At 39.5% G+C, this 21187-nt stretch overlaps 2 pseudogenes; both read left to right on the top strand.

Annotated features, from left to right (window-relative positions):
• Positions 1-1576: 1576 nt before the first annotated feature.
• On the top strand, positions 1577-2177 carry LOC148017351 (uncharacterized; annotated as a pseudogene).
• Positions 2178-2381: 204 nt separating this feature from the next.
• The window catches only part of LOC148017350 (uncharacterized), a 30719-nt pseudogene continuing 11913 nt past the window's right edge, over positions 2382-21187 (top strand).

Raw genomic sequence — 21187 nt, 5'->3', positions numbered from 1 at the left:
TGTGAGGCTCAAGGTGTGTGTAAGAGAGTGTAGGTATGTGAGTTAGAGTGAGTGTAGAGGGCCATGATCTTAATTTTCTAACACCAATGTAATCTTATGTGAAATGTTAGGGTATAATCATGCCTCTACGAAAGAGCCAACAAGCAAAAAACATAGGGAGTTTGGGTCTCTTACAGTAAGATTTTACATTCAATGGTTGCAACTTTGATTTCTTAATATTTCTATGTGAATTAATGATTTATAATTCAGTCAACGAGCAAGGAGAAAGGAGTGTGCGCATCTAGTCCTACAGCATATGAGATTGGCGGTGATGATTTCTCTCCTATCCAGGTTCTTGTTTGTATGCTTTTTCTAGGGAATATTTTATGTTTCTTATATTGAGTTTGCCACTTTCCAAGTTCTATGTTTCAAATGTTCCTAGGGTTTCTAAAAGAAGACAAAAAGAACAAGTATTGTCTCAACCCACTAGTAGCACTATGCAGTCCATGTGTAGTGAGAAAGAAGAGCAAGGGGAAAATGAGGTGGTGGAAATTATGAAAGGTGGAGATGTATTGGCTAAATGCAGGGTTTTAGATGTTTCAAGGTGCCCATCCATCCCCCTTTGTAGGATGTTTCCATACCCTACGGTTCGAGGTTTGAGAAGTGACACTTCGCTACTCAAAATAGCCTTAGAGGGTGAAACTTACTGTCCAGAGAAGGGTATTTTCATTGTCTTTGTTGTCTCCCCTTTGGGTGTTGCAATTCCGGTGACAAGTGAGATGACGGCTTCATGGGATGCCCACTGGCATGCTATAGATAAAGAGTTTGAGAATGAGTTGAGAGCCAAGAAGGGGTTGTCTTTTCTTTCCAATAAAATGTTCTATGTGTGGGAGAGGAACCATCGCATAGTGGCTTGGATGGAGCTCATTACAAAGAAATATAAAAATGATAAAGAATGGCATTTGAGGGTCTTTAGCACTGTTGTTGATCCAACTAGACTCAATGAAGTCTCCTTGCTTGCTAGCCTTCTTTACATGAATGAGTAAGTTCCTCTCAAAACACAATGCGCATGTGATCCTTCTCATTAAATGCATCTCTATTAATTTTTTGCTTTTTTGGGAAGCTTGAATGAGCATGTTGTCATAGTCACAAATCTGAAGGATACATTAGTCAATGCTGCAAATATTTTTGAATGTGACATTAAATCCTATTTGCGAGAGCAACTTGCTAATGTGGCTAAAACCTCAGAAGCCAAAAAGAAGCTTGAATCAAAGACTTCACCCCCATGGTATCCATTGGCTAGAGAGGATTTGGCCCAGCTTGTTTACTAGGTAGATATATATTTGGGCTCTTTCTTGTTATGAGAGGATTAGAAAGTATGGTATGCAATGATTTCCCCAAAATTTTGTAGATTGAGTTTCAAAAGGAAGTAAGGACCAAAGTAGTTGAAGTGACAAAAGGTCTAAGTGTGGAGGAGAAGGCTTTAAAAGAAAAGGAGATCTCCACTCAGTTGTGACAAAAGTACACTAATCGTATGCCAAAAGCATTGCAATGTTTGATTTGTTTAGAATTATTGTTGTGTTTGTCTCCTACTAATATGAAATGGTTTTGGTATATTCATTAGGTTTTGAATATTATCAATCCATCCCTTGGCAAGGAATGGAGAGCAACTTTGTTTTCTCTTCAATTTGATGGAGTGGACACCATTGTGGGTATTGAAAAGTTGAATTTGATAGCAATATCTTCCGTCAGTGTAGAGAAAAAGATAACTTGGTTGAGATTGCTTGAGAATTCAAGATCTATTTGCAATATCCATGGTATGCCATCAACAAACACATAGTTCAGAGCGTAAGAGTTTTTCACTTTTCTTGCTTTATCTCTATGCTTCATAGAAAAAAATTGTCTTTGCTTTGCATGTTTTCGTGCCTTTCATTATTTCTATCATTGTAGGTGGTTGTCTAGGGAACTATTGCTAGACATGATAGAAAAGAATGCACTTTGTTCTTTGGAGCAAGAGATAAGAATAGCAGCTACCACAGAGCATTCAATTAATTTTCCCGATGAGCCATCTCTTCATGTTTACTTCGCATCCATATGATACGAGGGTAGAAAACATATTTTTTGCAACATTAAGAAAATTGGTGCTAAAGAAAAGTCCAAAAACAAAAAGAGGATCAACATATTCAGTCCCATCTTGATGCAGTGGATTGTCGGTTGCTCTATTGGTTGGTTTTCTATTTTAATGCCTTTTGTTTGACATTGCAGTGTGTAGTCTGTGGGGACCCATATAAATTATCTTTGAATATTCCAGGTATTTTTTACACTTGAGAGACCTCAAGATACTTGTTGATTTGCCCAAGGCTTGTAAAACATGGGTGGATATCACTAACAAAGAGTCCACTATGTATGGGGAGAATATGATTGGTCTCTCACCATTTGAGATTGAGACATGCCCTTGGTGGATTGACATGCCCTTGCCCCATGTATTGCCAAGTGAGAAAGCTAAGTTTGAGGAATGGAAAAAATCAAAGGGAAAGGGTGCAAGTGGTGGTTATTTGAGTCAAGGTAAAGTGACTTCCACAACTGTCTCCTCTCTTTCCTTAAGCTTTACTTTTCTAACAAAGAAGTGGTTTTGAAGGTGATCAAATAAGGGGCAGGGAAGTGCAAAGGGGTAAGCATGCTCAAAGAGGAAACCAAGCTAAAAAGAGCAAGCAAGCTCAAATTAGTGAGACACAGAGTACATGTGACCTTTACTTATTTCACTTTGCATATTCATGTCTCATGCAACTTAGAGAAGGCTAGCTCTCTATGTTGGATACTTTATAATCCTTCCTTGTAAAATAAAGATTTATGTTTCTTTGTTTGTTTTGTTTTAGATTGTGAAATTTTTGTTGATGACAATTCACCACCACTCGATGTTGGTATGCATGGTAGCTTTCATAGTGGTATGAACACCATATTCAGGATTTTGGGAGTTTCCCATCAATATGGGAAAACCAAATCAAAATGGATTTCATGAATTTTGGGAATTTCATTAATTTGGAGCTTGGTGCAATTAAACATATTATTGCTTATGGTTGTTTCCAAGAGATTGAAAAAAAATCAAAAAGGTGGTGTTAATAAACACCTTAGTTTTAATATCCTTGAAATAGTCAAGGAAAATCTTCAGTCAATGGATTCTTGTAGACTTTCTTTAGCTTTCAATACAACTTTTGGGGGAAATTTAAAATTTTTGGGAGATTTTGTACCTTTCTTCATCCAAGAGAAGACAATGCTATCTATTGTTTCCCATCGTTCAGGATCTTTTTTGTTGCACATCCAATATTTATCCCAACAATTAAAATACACCTCTGCATCTGTAGCATTTAAATGACTACAAACTGGTGCCCAATATTGTAAACGTACCTTGTTGAAGTTTTTGGAATGTCTATTTGTATCGACCTCACTTTGTGCAACACGAAGCCATATTGGATATACTGGATCTGAATGTCTAACAAGCACAAAGTCATATTTCTTAACATCAAGCATTGGTTCAAACGCATGTTTGGGTCGTTTGCTCAGAGGACCAAAATAGTGATCATTCAACTCTTCCAATCCAATGAAGTCATCTGCATTATCTACATCTATATTGGTTACATCACTTTGTGTTCTTGGCCAAAAATCTATGAAAAATAAATCTTCTTGGACATTTGGAGTTTGAAGAGCATAGATCATATGTTTCCAATAATCAATCACTAGTGTTATAAAATTTGTGAACTCTGCTTCAGGTCCTTGTACATTTGACCATCTTTCCCAATACTTTAAATAATCTTTAACTCCACTTACTACTTCTTGATGATCCTTAACGTACTCAAACATGGGTAGCAACATTGGAACACCCTTTGGAAGAGTAGGCTTTCCTACAAGGTCTCTCTTCCATAATTCAATGCCACTTTCTCTTGGTAACCAGTCTAAAGACCTTGGATGCATCTTGTATTGCAAGACAGGTGTATCTCCTTGCATATAAAACTGAAATTGAAGAGGTTTTGAGTGACCAACAAGTGTATCTTTCGAATCACACAAGTATCCCTCAATGTATCTCTTAAAGTCAGGCACATGTGTCAATAAGAAAGGTGTAGGACTTGTCATTTGGCAAGATTGAAAATGTTGCATGAGATGAAGAAATGTGAAGGTCATGCTCATCCTTAGCTTCTCTCAAAATTTGTTGAACATTGCATAGATATCTTCTTGTGTATGACCCACCATGAGAAACCCAAGCTGGATCATCTTGAATGTTCCTCGTGCAACAAGAAATGATAGATATGCAAAGAGATAGCGATTTTTGTTTTCTGATCCAGAATTATCAAGTTGAAGTAGTAAGTTCTCTGGCAATCATTTGATTTATTTTGTGCAACACCTTGATGGTGGTCTAGTACTTTTTTCGAGTTGAGGGCATTTAGTAGCACACAGGTTGATCTTGGCATTCCATCTACTTGTAGATCACCATTTGCATGCCTCTGTAGTCGCTCCAAATTCCTGAAGCACAATGATAATGAGCCAATTGTGAAGTTAGGATCATGAGGCCATAGATCAAATGAGAAATGTCCATATCTACCTTCTCCATGTCCATGTGTAATCATGCATGTTAAAGAAACTAGTAGTTGAGTAGATTTTTTTAGTCTCTTTTGATCGAAGCCTTAACCTGGGGATAGCTATCTTTTGCTGGTCCATTTTATTATGTATGATGCACAAGTTTTTATCTGGATCTAATGCTAAGGCCAAGCGCCAACTGTAGTATATGTTTCGACAACTTTGTTGCTGTAGCATGTGACATTGACGCTTCTTTAGAAGCACATTTCACTCTTGAAGACACTTTGTTGCTGCAAATTGCTCTTTGATCTCTGAGCAAATACTACATTTGGAGAACTCACTTGTCTTTGCTAATGTTACATGCTTGAAATCTGTGTTCCAAATACGATTGAAGGTGGACAAGGACATTTGCTTACATCCAATACCACTCAATGTTGTATTTACTTCTGCCCATATATCTACTTGCTTGTAAACATCTGGGATGAACAATTGTGTCTCCCTTGATCCATCTTGCATTGTTCTACTCTTGTGTGGAATTTGCTCTGCATTCTTCTTAACAAAGTCTCTAAGGATGGATCTTCCCATCTCTGTGTGATCCCAAGATGCTCTTATTACCCCCTTGTTTCCATGCATTGCCCTCATCATGCCATGCTCAAATTGTGTTTTGTACCTGTAAAAAGATGTCTTTGGGATTCCATGAATCTCATACCATGCCCTTCCACATACCACTTGTCCATTGAAGATAAAGCTGTACTTCCTTGTTCCCAAGTAATCAATCCTACATGATGATTCAAACTTGTCATAAACATAGTTTGTGTGGTCTTCAAATTGCAATCCCCAAAAGTATTTACGTAATTGTTGCATTGCTTCTCTATCAGCAAACTGACAACACTTTTCTTGACAACAATCAATCATGGAAACGTGTGAAATGGAGTCCATAGAAGTCCTCAATTTTGCACCTTTAGGGGCAATAATTCGAGGCTTTCTATTGACCATACAATATGATCTCTTTTGAACAAAAATTGATTTTTTTGTAGAAACATAATCTTCATTGGTATCTTCCATGTTTTTGGCACAAGCATTTGTAGAGACAAATTGCATGTATGATTGTTGTTATAGCAATGATGTTCCATCATCAAAGGTGACTTGTTAATAGGCCATCTTTCCAAAGTGACACAGTGAAGGTTGTCATCTATGTATGTTCCTGTGTTTTGATCAAGGGCTTTATCTACCACCACATCAATATCCTCTTCTCGTAGCAATTCAAAGTTTATCACATCATATGGAAAAGCCAATAATATAACCCCTGTCCCAACACACACAGTGTTGCCTTTTGTCCATAGCATCATTCTACGTTCTCTCCAACTTTCACGAATGCTAAGCACATCAATATCCTCAGAAGGTAGGACATGGTTTGATTTGTAATCATCTCCTCCATCATGAATTGTTATTGAGTTTGAAACAACCACCATATCTTTCTTTCCCCATTTTGCAAAACCTGTTCAAAGAGTAGAGAGAGAGAAAGGGAAAGACTCCATATCCATGAGCCTTCAGGCTCTCAAGCTCATCCCTTCATTTCCACACACTATACTCAAAAGCACATACACACTACAAGATAAAGTGACCTAGTGTAAATGTAGACTAGACTAGGTCACTGACTGACTACTAACCCGACTTATTTAATGTAGTCACATGTAGACAGTTGTACACACTAGCTGTCATAGATGTCGGTCATAGATGAAGACACATTGACGGTGAGCTTGATTTCTAACCAAACCACCTATAGCTCAAAAACAAAACTCAAATCATCTGCATCACTCCAAGTAGCTGTCTAAAGTGAATGAACTTATCTTTACCAAGTGATTTGGTAAAGACGTCTGCTACCTAGTCTTCAGTCTTCGCATGCTCCAAGTCAATCTGATCTGCTAAAACCATTTCCCTGATGAAATGTTAGTGAACCTCAATGTGTTTTGATCTTGCATGATAAACAGGATTGCTTGCTAACATAACACTGCTCAAATTGTCACAGTACAGCTTGACTTTGCTGTCCAAGTGTACTCCCAATTCATTCAGTAACTTCTGTAACCACTTAGCTTCACAGGCTGCTAAGGCCGCACCATGATACTCTGCTTCCGTACTGGACAATGCAACTGTAGGCTGTTTCTTACTCTGCCAACTAATCATGCTACTACCCAATCCAAATGCATAGCCACTGGTTGAGCTCCTATCATATGTGCAACCAGTCCAGTCAGCATCAGTGTACCCCATCAAGTCAAGGGTTTTCCCATATGCATAAAACAGCCCATGATCTGTGGTACCCTTTACATATCTCAGAATTCTTCTGACTGCATCCAAGTGTGGTTTGCGAGGCTTCTGCATGAACTGACTAATCAGCCCCATAGCATAACTCAAGTCAGGTCTAGTGATCCTGAGATAGATCAAGCTTCCTACCATCTGTTTGTACATAGTAACATTCTCAATCTCTATCCCAACATCAATCTGCAGCTTGACATTCTGCTCCAAAGGCGTATCCATAGGCTTGCAATCAGCCATACCATATTTCTGTAACATGTCATGAGCATACTGCTTCTGTAGCAGCCATATGCCTCGAGGTGTAGAGACAACCTCAATCCCCAAAAAATATTTCAGCTCTCCAAGATCCTTGACCTTAAACTCAGCCTGTAAACATGTCTTTATTTTTGCAATCCCATTTTCATCATCTCCTATAATGATTAAGTCATCAACATAACAACTAGAAAAACATAGCCACTATTTGTCTTCTTCGCAAACAGACTATGATCAGCATCTCCCAATCGGAAACCATGTTGCTGTAAATAACTGCTGATGCAAGCATTCCATGCTCTGGGTGCCTATTTCAACCCATATAATGCCTTTTTCAGCCGACATACATGTGCTGGAAATTCTGAATGTACATAGCCTTCAAGCTATTCCATGTAAACCTCTTCCTGTAATTCTCCATTGAGAAATGCATTCTTTACATCCATCAATCACAGTTCTAACTGTAGCCATCTTTGCTACAGGACTGAAAGTCTCCTCATAATCAAGACCATACTGCTGCGCATACCCTTTTGCAACCAGCCTGGTCTTATATCTTTCCAATGATCCATCTGATTTACGTTTTACCTTATACACCCACTTGCATCCAATAGGTCTTTTTCCCTCACACAACTGTACCAAATCCCATGTACAATTTTCAGCCAAAGCTGAATATTCCTCATCCATAGCAGCACGCCAATTCTCATCTGAAACTGCCTCATCAAACTCACTTGGTTCTCTAAAACCTGTTACTTTCGTCATATAAGCATAATGACGTGATGAATATCCAGTGTAAGTATACCTGTCTCAACAGGTCGTCTGACCCTCTCTGATCTCCTGAGCTGTGGCTCACTGTGAGCTTGCCTCTCATGAGGCGACACATAACGGCTCTGTCTAGCACCTGGCGTCATAACAGACGGAATCCCCAATTCACTATCTAAGCTGTCACTGCTAGATGAATCATAACCTGCAGTGAGTGGACCTGTTACATCTTCAAAAACCTTTTCTTTTCCCTTATTTGTTCTCCCTCACTGACATATCCGTGTCAGTGGATGCAATAGTGCGACTCCGTAATTGTCCTGTCCAAGGACTCTCTATAGATGATACATCACCTGCCTGACCAGTCATGGAAGTACTCTCTGAAGGAGTATTTTCAGCATGACTCATACTGGGTGAGCCATCAGTAGGCACTGCAACAGGATTCCCATACCAAGATACTAACTCATCAAATACCACATCTCTGCTTATGAGTGTCTCATGCGTAGAAGGTACATAACACTTATAAGCTTTCCGTTCCTGTGCATATCCAATAAACACACTTTTCATTGCCTTAGGATCCAATTTCTTCCTCTTCTCATTCGGTATATGCACATATGCAATGCTGCCAAATACCTTCAAGTGTGAAATATCAGGTTTATGACCATACAGCCATTCATACGGAGTGACCTCATGAATCCCTGCTGTAGGGGTTCGATTCAGCACATATACAGTAGTCACCACTGCTTCAGCCCAATAACCATTTGGCAGACATTTTTCATTCAGCATAGCTCTAGCTAACTCCATCAAAACCCTGTTTTTCCTCTCTACAACACCATTTTGCTACGGTGTATAACTGCATGTGAGCTGTCTTCTGATCCCATGTTTAGCAAGATAGCTATCAAAGTAGTTTGAGACATATTCACCTCCTCCATCTGATCTCAAACATGATATGTAACAGCCCAATTCATTTTCAGCATGTTTCTTGAAGTCTTTGAATGCATCAAACACATCATCCTTATGTTTCAAGATATAAAGCCAAGTGTACCTACTGAAATCATCAATAAATGAGACATAATATCGTGCACCGCCAAAAGAAGCATTATGTGAAGGAGCCCAGACATCAGAGTGTACCAACTGTAAAGGCCTAGTGCTATTTTTTACATGTCTCATGAAAGGAAATCGTGCCTGCTTCCCAAACTGACATGCAGGGCATACATGACCAAAATCATTATACTTGAATTTAGGTAATCCAAGTACTACTTCTTTCTGCTACATAGATTTCAGCTTTTGTACATTGACATGTCCAATCCGCTTGTGCCAAATCTCTACATCCCGAATGGCACTCTCATCATGAGCAAACATAGCTGCTTTAAGTTCAAGAATGGTCGCTTCCAAAGTAAACATCCTGCCATCCCTTCTGCCCTTGGCAATTAGCTTGCAACCATTTTCATACTCCTCAATGAAACATCCATCCTTGTTAAACCTCACTTGCAGATTCTGTTCTGCCATTTGACCCACAGACAACAAATTCTTTGTTATGGTCGGTACATGTAAGACATCATGCAGGCCTTTCTTCTTGCCATCAGGCATCATCAATGGAACAATCCCTTTATGCTTTATGTCATGTTGGGTATCATCCCCAATACATACATGACCATGTGTACCTGCAACCATCTCATCAAACCACTCTCCATGCGGGGTCATATGGTTTGATGCTTGAGAGTCAATGTACCATATGTCATCTCTATCATGTCTCAATGCATTTTTAGATACATGCTGCATGGCAAAGAGTCTATCAACTAACTCATCATGAGCACCACTAGAAGATGCATAGTGCCCATGCTGTCTGCCCTTTGCCTTCATATCTCCTTGCTTCTTGTAACAATCCTTTGCAATATGCCCATACCGGCCACAATAATGGCAGTTCTTGTCCCTGTTGGACTGATTAGACGACTGCCATGAACCAGAACCACCACCTCTACCTCGGGGTGATCTCCCCCTGCCTCTAAACCCACAAGATCCACGCTGGCCTTGTGTATTTGCACCATGCCAATTCCTCAGCTGCTGCTGCTGTCCATAAGTATTACGAGTGTCACCATGACCTCGAAATGAACCACGACCTCTAGATCCTCTGCCACGCTGGCTAGAGTACAACACAGTGTCTCTACTCTGAGATGCACTAGAACTTGTATTCAAACCAAGTTTGACTTCCTCATGCAGCAAAAAAGCAACTAGCTCTTCCCAACTAGGGGGCTCTTCTCTGACAGAAATGGAAGTGTCAAAAGCTTTGTACTCTTTGCCTAAGCCATTCAAAGCAACAACAATCATATCATCTTCTGATACACTTGAGCCAATAGTAGCAAGTTGATCAGCTATGGTCTTAATCTCCGTGGTATACATCTGGATGCTCTTGCCATTCCTAGACATGTTGTTGAACTACTGTTTCAACTGGATCTTTCTTGCATGTGTCATGGTTCCATAATTTTTCATCAGTATGTCCCAAGCATCCTTCGGAGTCTCACACCCAGTGATTTGAATTACCATAGCATCAGATATACATAAGGAAAACCAATGTAGCACCTTGCATGCTCTTTCATTCCATAGCCTGTAGGCTCTTTTCTGTTCATTTGTTAGATTGTGTGCAGGCAACTCAGGAGCAACTTCATCTCCTGTACATAAATCCCAATAACCTCTGCCAACCAGAAAGTTTTTCATTCTGAATTTCCATAATGTAAAGTTCTTATTATCCAACTATCTGAGTGATATTGTCAGTCCCATGTGCATTAGCCATGATGCAATAAACTGTCTATCAAGTGCCTAACTCCCTGCAGTCCAATAAGTATGACTGACTAAGTTCAGTCCGTAACGGTTTATGATAGTTTTCTGCACTAAATTGCAGAAAAAACTAGGGTATTTCAGCCCACTGACACCCCAAAACAACCCTTAAACAAGTGGTCTCAACTGTAGATATAACTATCAATACATAAGCTATGTGTTTGCTTCAGCTTAAGCTTATGTAACCTCACTGCCAGGGTACATACATGCAGTCTGAAAACTGTAAACTATGAGTAACTAGTAGCAATTTCAAGTCCAAAATTGAGTGTGTCAACAAATTCAGTTTCAGGTTGCAGTCATCTGGAATTCAACATACCAAGCTCCAAGCAGCTCCAAAATGTCTTTTGACCATGTCATACATTTACTTTGTAGTGGCAAGTTCAATACATGAGCATCTGAGTAGGCATAGACAACCTATCTTCATTAACCAATGGCATAAACCTCATGAGTTGTTTGTAATTAACCAGGACAGTGTAACTGCATTTATTTCAGCTTCAAAATTCAGTTTTTAATGATGCTCATTGCTTGCTTCAATTCTCCATGCATTCAGCATGTATAGGCCAGTTCATATAGATGATGGAACCCCCAAGATGACATGTATTGCTTCAGTAATGCACAGTACTTGTCATTGACTGTATATGACAGTTTTCAACCTGTCATTGATTTTCAGATCTGAGTATTCTAAGCAACTGTGTATGATAGTTTTCAGCCTGTCATTGATTTTCAGATCTGAGTATTCTGAGCAACTGTGTATGACAGTTTTCAACCTGTCATTGATTTTCAGATCTAAGTATTCTGAGCAACTGTGTATGACAGTTTTCAGCCTGTCATTGATTTTCAGATCTAAGTATTCTGTCATTGACTGTGTATGACAGTTTTCAGCCTATCATTGATTTTCAGATCTGAGTATTCTGAGCAAGAGATCTCAGCTTCAAGACATTTGATCCAATGTATACATGCTTTGACACATTCTTGTGCTCCAAAGATGCCTTTTGAGTGTAGTACAAGGCTCATGTGTGTTAGTAATGACTGAATGCATGCTGTCCATTCATGTTTACAGCAGTTCAGAAATGATTACAGGTTTGTGTATGTCACTCCAACTCATAACAGAGCTCCCACACAAGCATTTACTCCTTGCATGCTTCAAATACCTTCAATAGTGAGTATACATGCTCTATGAACCTTGTCCAGGTGCCCCACTGAAGATTGACAGGTTGATGTCTACTCAGATCAGCAGGCGCAGATTTTCAGATACAGGTTGCTATCCATTCAGATCAGCAGGCGCAGATTTTCAGATATAGGTTGCTGATTTTCAGGAGGCAATCCACGATTTTCAGACACAGGTTGCTGATTTTCAGGAGGCAGTCCACGATTTTTAGAAGGCAGTCCACGTTGATTCCTTCCTTTGACTATGGCTTCATTTGCAAGTTGTCATGCCCATTCTCCCACAGCCTCATGGATGAAGCTCTAATACCATGTTCAAAGAGTAGAGAGAGAGAAAGGGAAAGACTCCATATCCATGAGCCTTTAGGCTCTCAAGCTCATCCCTTCATTTCCACACACTATACTGAAAAGCACATACACACTACAAGATAAAGTGACCTAGTGTAAATGTAGACTAGACTGACTAACTCTAGTCAGGTCATTGACTGACTACTAACCCGACTTATTTAATGTAGTCACATGTAGACATCTGTACACACTAGCTGTCATAGATGTTGGTCATAGATGAAGACACACTGACGGTGAGCTTGATTTCTAACCAAACCACCTATAGCTTCATGAACCTTCATTGTATCAATTGTTGGGAATGGCAAACATGCTACTACATTTAAACATTTATCAATAGCCACTAAAATATATCCATCTTCAAGTGTTTCTCCATGGCATGTCTCATTTGGATGTATTGCATGCACTCTACCAAGTGCAACAATCTCATGATCAACTAGCAAATTCACAGTTTCTCCAAAATAAAATTCGTTATTCATGATACCTATACAAGTGAGAAATGGAGATTTTATCATTTGTATGTTGTCACCTCTCAGAAAGAAGAAAATAGTGATGAAATTGCTAAATGCAATGAAGTATCAAATTTCATTGAAACAAAAAAAGTACTTAAACATTAGATAGAATGAGTCCAACTTCTATAATAGAAAGTATTAATGGAAACATCGTACAGAAAGAAGGGGATAGATTTGACCATATGGCCAAAAACAAACTTTCTCATGAACTATGTCGCCCTAAAGTAAATAAGAAAAGTTTCTTTTATTATTTTTAGTTGCCTTGATTTTACTTTATTTTATTAGGTACTCTTTGAGTAAGCAAAAACTTCTTTGTGTGTTCTCATTGGGAAAAGATATAGCAGATGTTCAAAACTTGTACTATATCTATTCAATACAAGAACAATGAAAAAAATTATTTATAATGTGTATAGGAAAAGATTTATCCACCTGGTCAAAAATCTATTGTATGTTTGTCATACCATAGCAAATATAAAAATTATTTGTGATCCCCATAGGGAAAAACATAGTCAAATGATTAAAACCTTTGTTATATGTATTTCACATGACAAAAAGGATAAAAGTTCATTGTGGTATCCATAGAAAAATATTTAGCCAAATGGTCAAAGCTCAAGCCAAATACATACAACAAGGATAAAAGTTCATTGTGATCTTTATGGAAAAAGATTTAGCCAGATGGTCAAAACCTCTATTGCAACTATTTTACACAAGACTTAGGATTAAAATTCTTTGTGATATCCACAAGAAAAGATTTAGCCATATGGTCAAAACATGTATTTAACCTAGATGATAGCAAGAATAATAATTGTTTGTGATGTCCATAGAACAAGATTTAGCCAAAAGTTCAAAGCCTTTATTGTATGTCAACAAGAATAAATAATTTATGTGATCTCCATTGGAAAATATTTGATCAAATAAACCCTTTCATGTATTCCACATGACAACAAGGATAAAGATATTTTTGAGAAACTTTGACCTTGTGCTTAAATGTTGAAACTATAATGACCTCTAAAGAAAAGGAGATTTCATTCCCTATGACACAAAGCTATAAATATTGAGGAAATTTTAGCATCAATTAGAAGCTATTTGAGAAGGAAATATAATTTTTACCATGGTTAAATATTTATAAATCTTATACTACCTACTTGTTGATAATAGTAAAATGTATCATATTACATTTTATTTTTAAGTTATATTATTTTAGTCTAAATCATGTTATATTAGTATATCGTACTGTGTGCATATTATGGAATATATTATCAAAATATATTTTAAAAATGTATATATAGTAAATTGATTTATTAATAATTAATAAATATAATTTAAATATATTGAATCATATTTTGTAAGACTATGTATATTTAATGTATCTAATATGTAATGTGTAATATCATTGAGGATTTTGAACCCACCTTAGTGATAGTTCGAGAGTAGAATCTCTAGTAGGGTAGGATAGAGAGTATGTAGGCAAAATCTATAGTTGTAGAGATAGGGGAAAAATCCCAATGGTGGGTTCTTAAGGAGGGGCAAGGGGGAAGGAGCTGGTCTAGGAGAAATGCCCCTAGTGAGAGTTTGAGGGCAATGTCTTCCTTGGTGGAGGTTTGGGAGCAATGCCCCGACTGCTGTTGGATTGGTAAGTCAGTTTATGCAGGCTCCAAGGAAACCACATTTGGATGCGGCTAGACGCATACTCAGGTATGTGAAGTCCACATTGCAGTATGGACTATTTTATGAGACTGGGGTTCAGATACAGTTGCATGGATACACTGATGCTGATTGGGCTGGTAGTATTTCTGATAGACGATCTACCAGTGGATATGTGTTCTCTTTTGGGAGTGCTGCAGTCACTTGGAGCAGCAAGAAACAGCCTACAGTTGCCTTGTCGAGCACAGAGGCTGAGTACAGGGGTGCAGCAATGGCTGCATGTGAGGTAGCTTGGTTGCATAAGCTACTTTATGATATGCATCAGTCTACAGATGGACCAGTTGTCATTTATTGTGACAACATGAGTAGTATACACTTGGAAAATAACCCAGTCTATCATGCTAGAACAAAGCACATTGAGGTGCATTATCACTATGTGCGAGAGAGGGTTTTACTAGGTCTTATTGATCTAGTTTATGTCAGCACAGAGGATCAGGTAGCTGACATATTCACGAAGGCATTGGGCGTAGAGAAGCTGCGCAAGTTCAGAGACCTGCTTGGTGTGCAGGAATTGGGATTGAGCTCGAGGGGGAGTGTTGAGATATCGAGCTCCACTCGTGATAAGCCAGGGTGACCATTGTGTATTTATGTCACCGACTTGCCAGTTGCAGACGCGGTTGGTACACCGCCCATGAATAATAGCTACATGATAGCTATCCTTATCTACTCTAGTTCGTGGCTCAGTTAGTATGCCACCTTAGTTAGTTGAGTTTGGTTTGAGACCCATATATAGGGTTCTTCTATTTCTTTGTACTTGAGTTTTTTTGGCTTACACAACTAAGAAGAGAAAAACTGTTTTCAGCCTCCACCCTTGTGTGTCTTCCCCCATTGTGCAAGCAAGAAAGCTTCAAGCGAGACTCCTTCCTTCTCTCCCACAATCTTGACACTCCCTACCTATAAGGCATAGTCCCATTCTGTTCCCCTAAAACAGCATAAATCAAGACTCTAGCTCTATTGATTCTAGGCCATTGTTACCTCACTCTCAATTCCTTTGAGAAAATTTCTCGGCCAACCGGGACCACCCTTCCGTAGGACGGACCCAACACTTTCCTCGGGTTTCTTAGTTATCTAATTACCTACCACATTTAGTTTGACAAGCAAAAACAACTTCCTTTATTAACCAATTAATCACTAGTTCCTTCACGTAACTTAGGCACTGACATAGAAAAACAATGTCAAGCAAGTTCCTTTTTCAACATTTGATCTTTATTTGTCATAGTCTTGGGAATACATCAAATAACCTGCCAGAAGGCTATCCTAGCAATCCTCAGGGACTATTATACGGGCCTTGAGATCCCATCTCGAGTCATGTCGATCTCTTATGCAGGATCCAGAGGCAAGGAATTTACGGCCAGAGCCTCCCCTAGCACCCAAGCGTCCTCTTGCTCCAAGAAGCACCCACAGAGAGATCTCTTGCAGGGGGTTCGGTCCACGTACCCGGTGCGACTAACAACCCCCTTGGATAGGGTCAGGCAGACAGTTTGAGGTAATTGACACTGCCTCTCCCAACAAGCTCTTAACCTGAAGCATTAGTTGTTTTTCCTGAATTAGTTCCTTGAGCAAAGAAGTACAAACAGTGCACCTAAGTGTACAATCATGAGCATTCCAGTGGTCGTTCGTATGGCCAACTGCTAAGGTGTGATTCCTTCTCCCCGAATACTACCAGCATTCGATTTTGGATCAATCGCGACTTGGCAAGATCCCAAGGGTTTCGTAAGCTAAGTTGCTTGTTTACCCTTTTTCCTTGGGTTAGGGTTTATACCCTGTTGACCCAAATTGTCACTACCTTAGGTTTTCTTATATTATGGTCTATAAATCCTGGACAATCCCGTCACCCTAACTTGGTTGGTCAATTGCTTTCTTGGCAATTCATAGCTACCCTAGCTTGACACATCAGTCCCAAGGAAGAGTGTTGTAGCAGGATGACTACTCAATTTCTAGAAAATTAGACTTGTAATTAGAACTCGTCAAACTTGATCTAGGGTGTAGTAGTACTATTTTGTGATTTAGACACAAGAGCATATGATGTTGCAGCTTGTAGCACGAGATAGGTGTCAGTATCTGACTTGTGGGATTATATCTTTCATTGTATGGTATTTCTTGATCAAGAATACCTTTGATCAAGATATAGGGTTTGGGAGTCCTATTGACCCAATCCAAAACCCTAACCCTACTAGGCTTGATAAATGTTTTGGCCCTAGGTTCCCTAAGTTCCTTGCGGAAGTCTAGTATTTGGTCATCTGATCCTTAGGGTGAGAATCCTAGATCATTCTTACACAGGCGATTTAATAACCCTAACATTTCGTGAATGTGGGTAGAACTTTTAAGATCGAAAATATTAAATCGGCATCCCAAGTGCGATACTAAGCAAAATTTTATCATAGCTTAACCCTACTTAGTACATTGAGGTGACTGTCATATGCTAACTAATCATATCTTTATGAATTTCATGTAAGTTACTCAATTACACGCAAATTACTTAGTTGATCTAGCCAACCCATGATTAAAAGATGATCTTCCCTTTAAAGATGCAAATACTTTCTTCTAAACTTGCAAGTACTTTCCCTAAAAGATGTAAGTAACTGCAAGAAGTGTGAGATGTATCATTCCATGCAATTTCAAGACCATAGACATTTTTGCCTTTATGCAACTATAGGATCTATAGTGATCTTTCTTTTCCTTGCCCTATACTATAATGATTGACTTCAGAGCTAATTCTTATAAACCCTACATTGATGCATCAAATTCAAAGCTTTAGTGTTTTAATGAAGATGCATCCTTTCCCAATTGCGAATTTTGATAATAGAACTCTATGCATGGATGCAACATTCTTTCATGACTAGATGGCAATGAATACATCATAGATTTAATCCATCCTTTATCACTTTTGTCAACCTAAAATGTAGCTATCATTGCAACTAATTAGACACCATTTAATGTCCATCTACAATTATCTTATACGCGAGTCACAACCAGTAATTTATTACATAAGTGCATTATGTGTCATAAGACCTATCTTTTGCAAGATGCAACAAGGATGCCTTCACACAATTTTCATATTTTAACTTATGCATCATACATTCAAAAATGCGACTACCCTTGACCATGGAAGTGCAAGCAAATGCAAGTACTCGTCATGAAACTAAACTTTGTAAATCGAATGAGTATATAAATTTCCCCATGCATTTAAGTTTCCTATGTGAATTAAAATATGCTTTGTGCATCCTTTCCATGCGAGAATATTTTTCAGAACATGGGCATTCAAAATCGAGGCGTTGTTCACTCTCGTACTTTGGGTGGAAGCTCCCGTGTGCGCTCCTTTCCACTTTTGTTGAGGAGCCATTGACAAAGCAGATTTTGACTCAATGAACTCTCCCTTGGCACCCTTATGAGATTGGAAGTTACTATTGCCCGAGATCTCCTTCCCTGCGCAGGAAACGGGCCTTGCAAGACACGGTCTAAAAAAAAATCGAGAACTGCGGGTGAACTTGGCCTAGAAGCTTCTCAAGCTTTTGGAAGAAACAGAGATGACATGTGATGGTGAAGATGATTGGAGTGATGATGGAGAATATGACGATGGTGAGGATGATGATGAGGATGATGATGACGATGATGGCATTGGCGGCAATAGCTTGGCGATGACGGCGGCAGTCCTGGCGGCGTGGCACAGGCAGTTCGACGGCGGTAGCTCCTCACAATGCCCTTCCCTTCTTTGAAGTTTGGGAGGGGGAGTTCATATATAAGGTGAAGGTTGGGGGGGGGGGGTGGCCACACAAGTGGTAGATTGCATGCCCTCCTCCCCATGCCCCTCCACAAGCTCCAACGCATACTCTCTCTCCGCACCATGCAACGGGTAAAGGGGAGGGAGTTTGAAAACATTTTTCAAATAATTCATTATCATTTTTCCCTTGAAGGGGAGTTCCCGCGGTGGGTTATGGTTTTGAGCCATGGTTTCCTATGCACAACGTGGGGTGGTGTTTGTTAGTGCACAAGGATGGAGCAGTTAGCCCAAAGTGTTTTTTTTTTTGTTGTGGGAGATTACCTTGAATCGCTTTTGCGCAGGATCTAGGTCCTTTAATATTTTGTTGTAGAAATATTACATTCTTTCCCCCTTAGAGGAATCAAGATGTCCTCATCTCGAGAAAATCTAGGGGTATTGTTGGTTGAGAGTACGTTCATCCATCCATCCTCTTCGGGATAATCTTTCCACTGGATGAGGTATTCCCTCAAGGTCTTGGATCTCAAATGCCTCTCCCTAACATCTAGGATTCTGTCAGGTCGTAGCTTTGTCAAGATTGTGGGAGAGAAGGAAGGAGTCTCACTTGTAGCTTTCTTGCTTGCACAATGGGGGAATACACACACAGGTGGAGGCTGAAAATAGTTTTCCTCTTCTTAGTTGTGTAAGCCAAAAAGAACTCTAGTACATAGAAATAGAAGAACCCTATATATGGGTCTCAAACCAAACTCAACCAACTAAGGTGGCATACTAACTGAGCCACGAACTAGAGTAGATAAGGATAGCTGTCATCTAGCTATTATTCATGGGCGGTGTACCAACCGCATCTGACAAGTCGGTGATATAAATGCACAACGGTCACCCTGGCATATCACGAGTGGAGCTCGATATCTCAACAAGCTCAAGGACTCCTTGGCTCAGCATTACAACTTATTGATCATCAAGCACGTGACTAGGGTTAGGGACATACTTTTTCAATAGGCTGATATGGAATACATTATGAACTTTTAGGTTTTCAGGGAGTTGAAGTCTGTAAACATTAGGCCCTAGGCACTTGAGAATCTTGTAGGGTCCACAATACCTTGGACTTAGCTTTTTGCATTCACCCAAGGATAGGGAACTCTTCTTTGGACGTACGCGAATGAAGACCATATCACCTTCAACGAAGGATCTGTCTTGCCGTTTCAAGTCCGCCTAAGCCTTCTGTCTATCCTTGGCGGCTTGGATGTCCTATCTTATTGATTTGATTTGGTCATCCATGTCTTCCAACATTTTCTTTGAAGCTTCAACCCTCAAGATTGGATCCGAAAAGCTCAAAGGGCTACGATAATCATGCCCATACAATGCTTGAAAAGGGGTCATCTGAATGCTTTGTTGGTAAGAAGCATTGTAGGCAAACTCAACCAGTGGCAAATATTGAATCCACTTTTTGGGTTCGCGACAACAGTGTGCCCTAAGCATATCTTCAATGACTTGGTTCAATCGTTCCATTTGACAATCGGTTTGGGGATGGTAAGTTGTGCTGAAACAGAGTTGAGTTCCAATGGCCTTGAAGATAGCCCTTCAAAAGTGTGAGGTGAAGAGAGAGTCACGATCACTAATGATTCTTCTCGGTAACCCATGTAGCTTGAATATTTCCTTGATGAATAACCTTGAAATGTTTGAGGCTTTATAGTTTGTCTTAATAGGGATAAGATGTGCAACCTTGGTGAGCATATCTACCACGATCATAATGGAGTTGTATCCTCCTTGAACTTGGGGCAGGCCACAACAAAGTCCATACTAATGAATTCCCATTTCATTTGGGGAATGTCAAGTGGTTGCAATTTCCCTGGCATTTTGACATGTTCGGCCTTAATGCGTTGACAAGACAAACATTCCATGACATATTTGAGAATGTCACCTTTGAACCTCTCCCAATAATAGCTCTTCCTGACTGCATTAAGGGTCTTGGCATAGCCATGATGTCCTGAAAAAGGGGAGTCATGGGCTCCCCAAAGTATCTTCTGCTTGAGTGATTGGCTCGTTGGGATACATAATCTTGTCCTATAGTAGACAAGTCCACTATTGATAGAGAATTCTTGATACTTCGTTTCTAGCTTCAAGTCTTGATCTTTGATGGGGATATCCCTTAGTAATTTCTGATAGGTTGGTGGGTCATGACTTGCCTCTTCTCTAGCTAGCTTGAGAATTGGGTTTTTTGGCATGGATACCTTCGTGGCTAGAGATCTTGCTGTTGATGGATCTTGCAAAATCAAAGAATTCAGAAATGCCTTGCGGCTGAGTGCATCGGCAACTACATTCTCCTTTCTAGGCCGGTATTTGATTTCAAAGTCATATTCTTCTAGTCCTTCAATCCATCAACGTTGCCTCATATTGAGCTCATTCTGGGTGAAAATCCATTTAAGACTTTTGTGGTCCGTTACTAGGGCAAATTTGTTACCTAGTAAGTATTTTTTCCAACGTTTGAGAGCATGGATGATAGCCAGTTCTTTTCATGGCTCTTCAGTTTGCTTGAAGAGTATGCTATGGGATTACCTTCTTGCATGAGCACACATCCTAAGGCAAGTGTGCTAGCATCAGTTATTACTTCAAACTTCTTACTAAGATCAGGAAGTTTCAGGATGGGTGCTTTAGTTTGTCAAAGCTGTTCTGTTCAGCAGGTGACCATACAATTGATACTTGTTTCTTTAGTAGATCAGTCAAAGGCGTTGCAATCAAAGCATAGTTTTTTATAAAGACCCTGTACCACTTGTCAACCCAAGAAAACTACGTATTTCTTTGACAGAAGTTGGTGTCGGCCATTCCAAAACGTCTCTGACCTTGGCCGGATCTACCAAAATTCCTTTTGTTGATACAATGAATCCCAAATATTCGATCTATCGCTTGAAAAATGCACACTTCTTCTTCTTGGCATAAAGCTTGTGTGCTCTCATTGTTTCGAGGACAATGCAAAGTTGGGGTTCATGAACTTTCTCCTGCTTGGATTAGACTAGGGTATCATCAAAGAAAACGAGTACGAAGTCAT

Source organism: Lygodium microphyllum, chromosome 22 (genome assembly GCF_053477565.2).
Source record: "Lygodium microphyllum isolate KBCC chromosome 22, Lygodium_microphyllum_v1.1.10, whole genome shotgun sequence".
Lineage (NCBI taxonomy): Eukaryota > Viridiplantae > Streptophyta > Polypodiopsida > Schizaeales > Lygodiaceae > Lygodium > Lygodium microphyllum.
The sequence above is the reverse complement of the archived record's forward strand: the minus strand, read 5'-3'. Positions and strand labels throughout refer to the sequence as shown.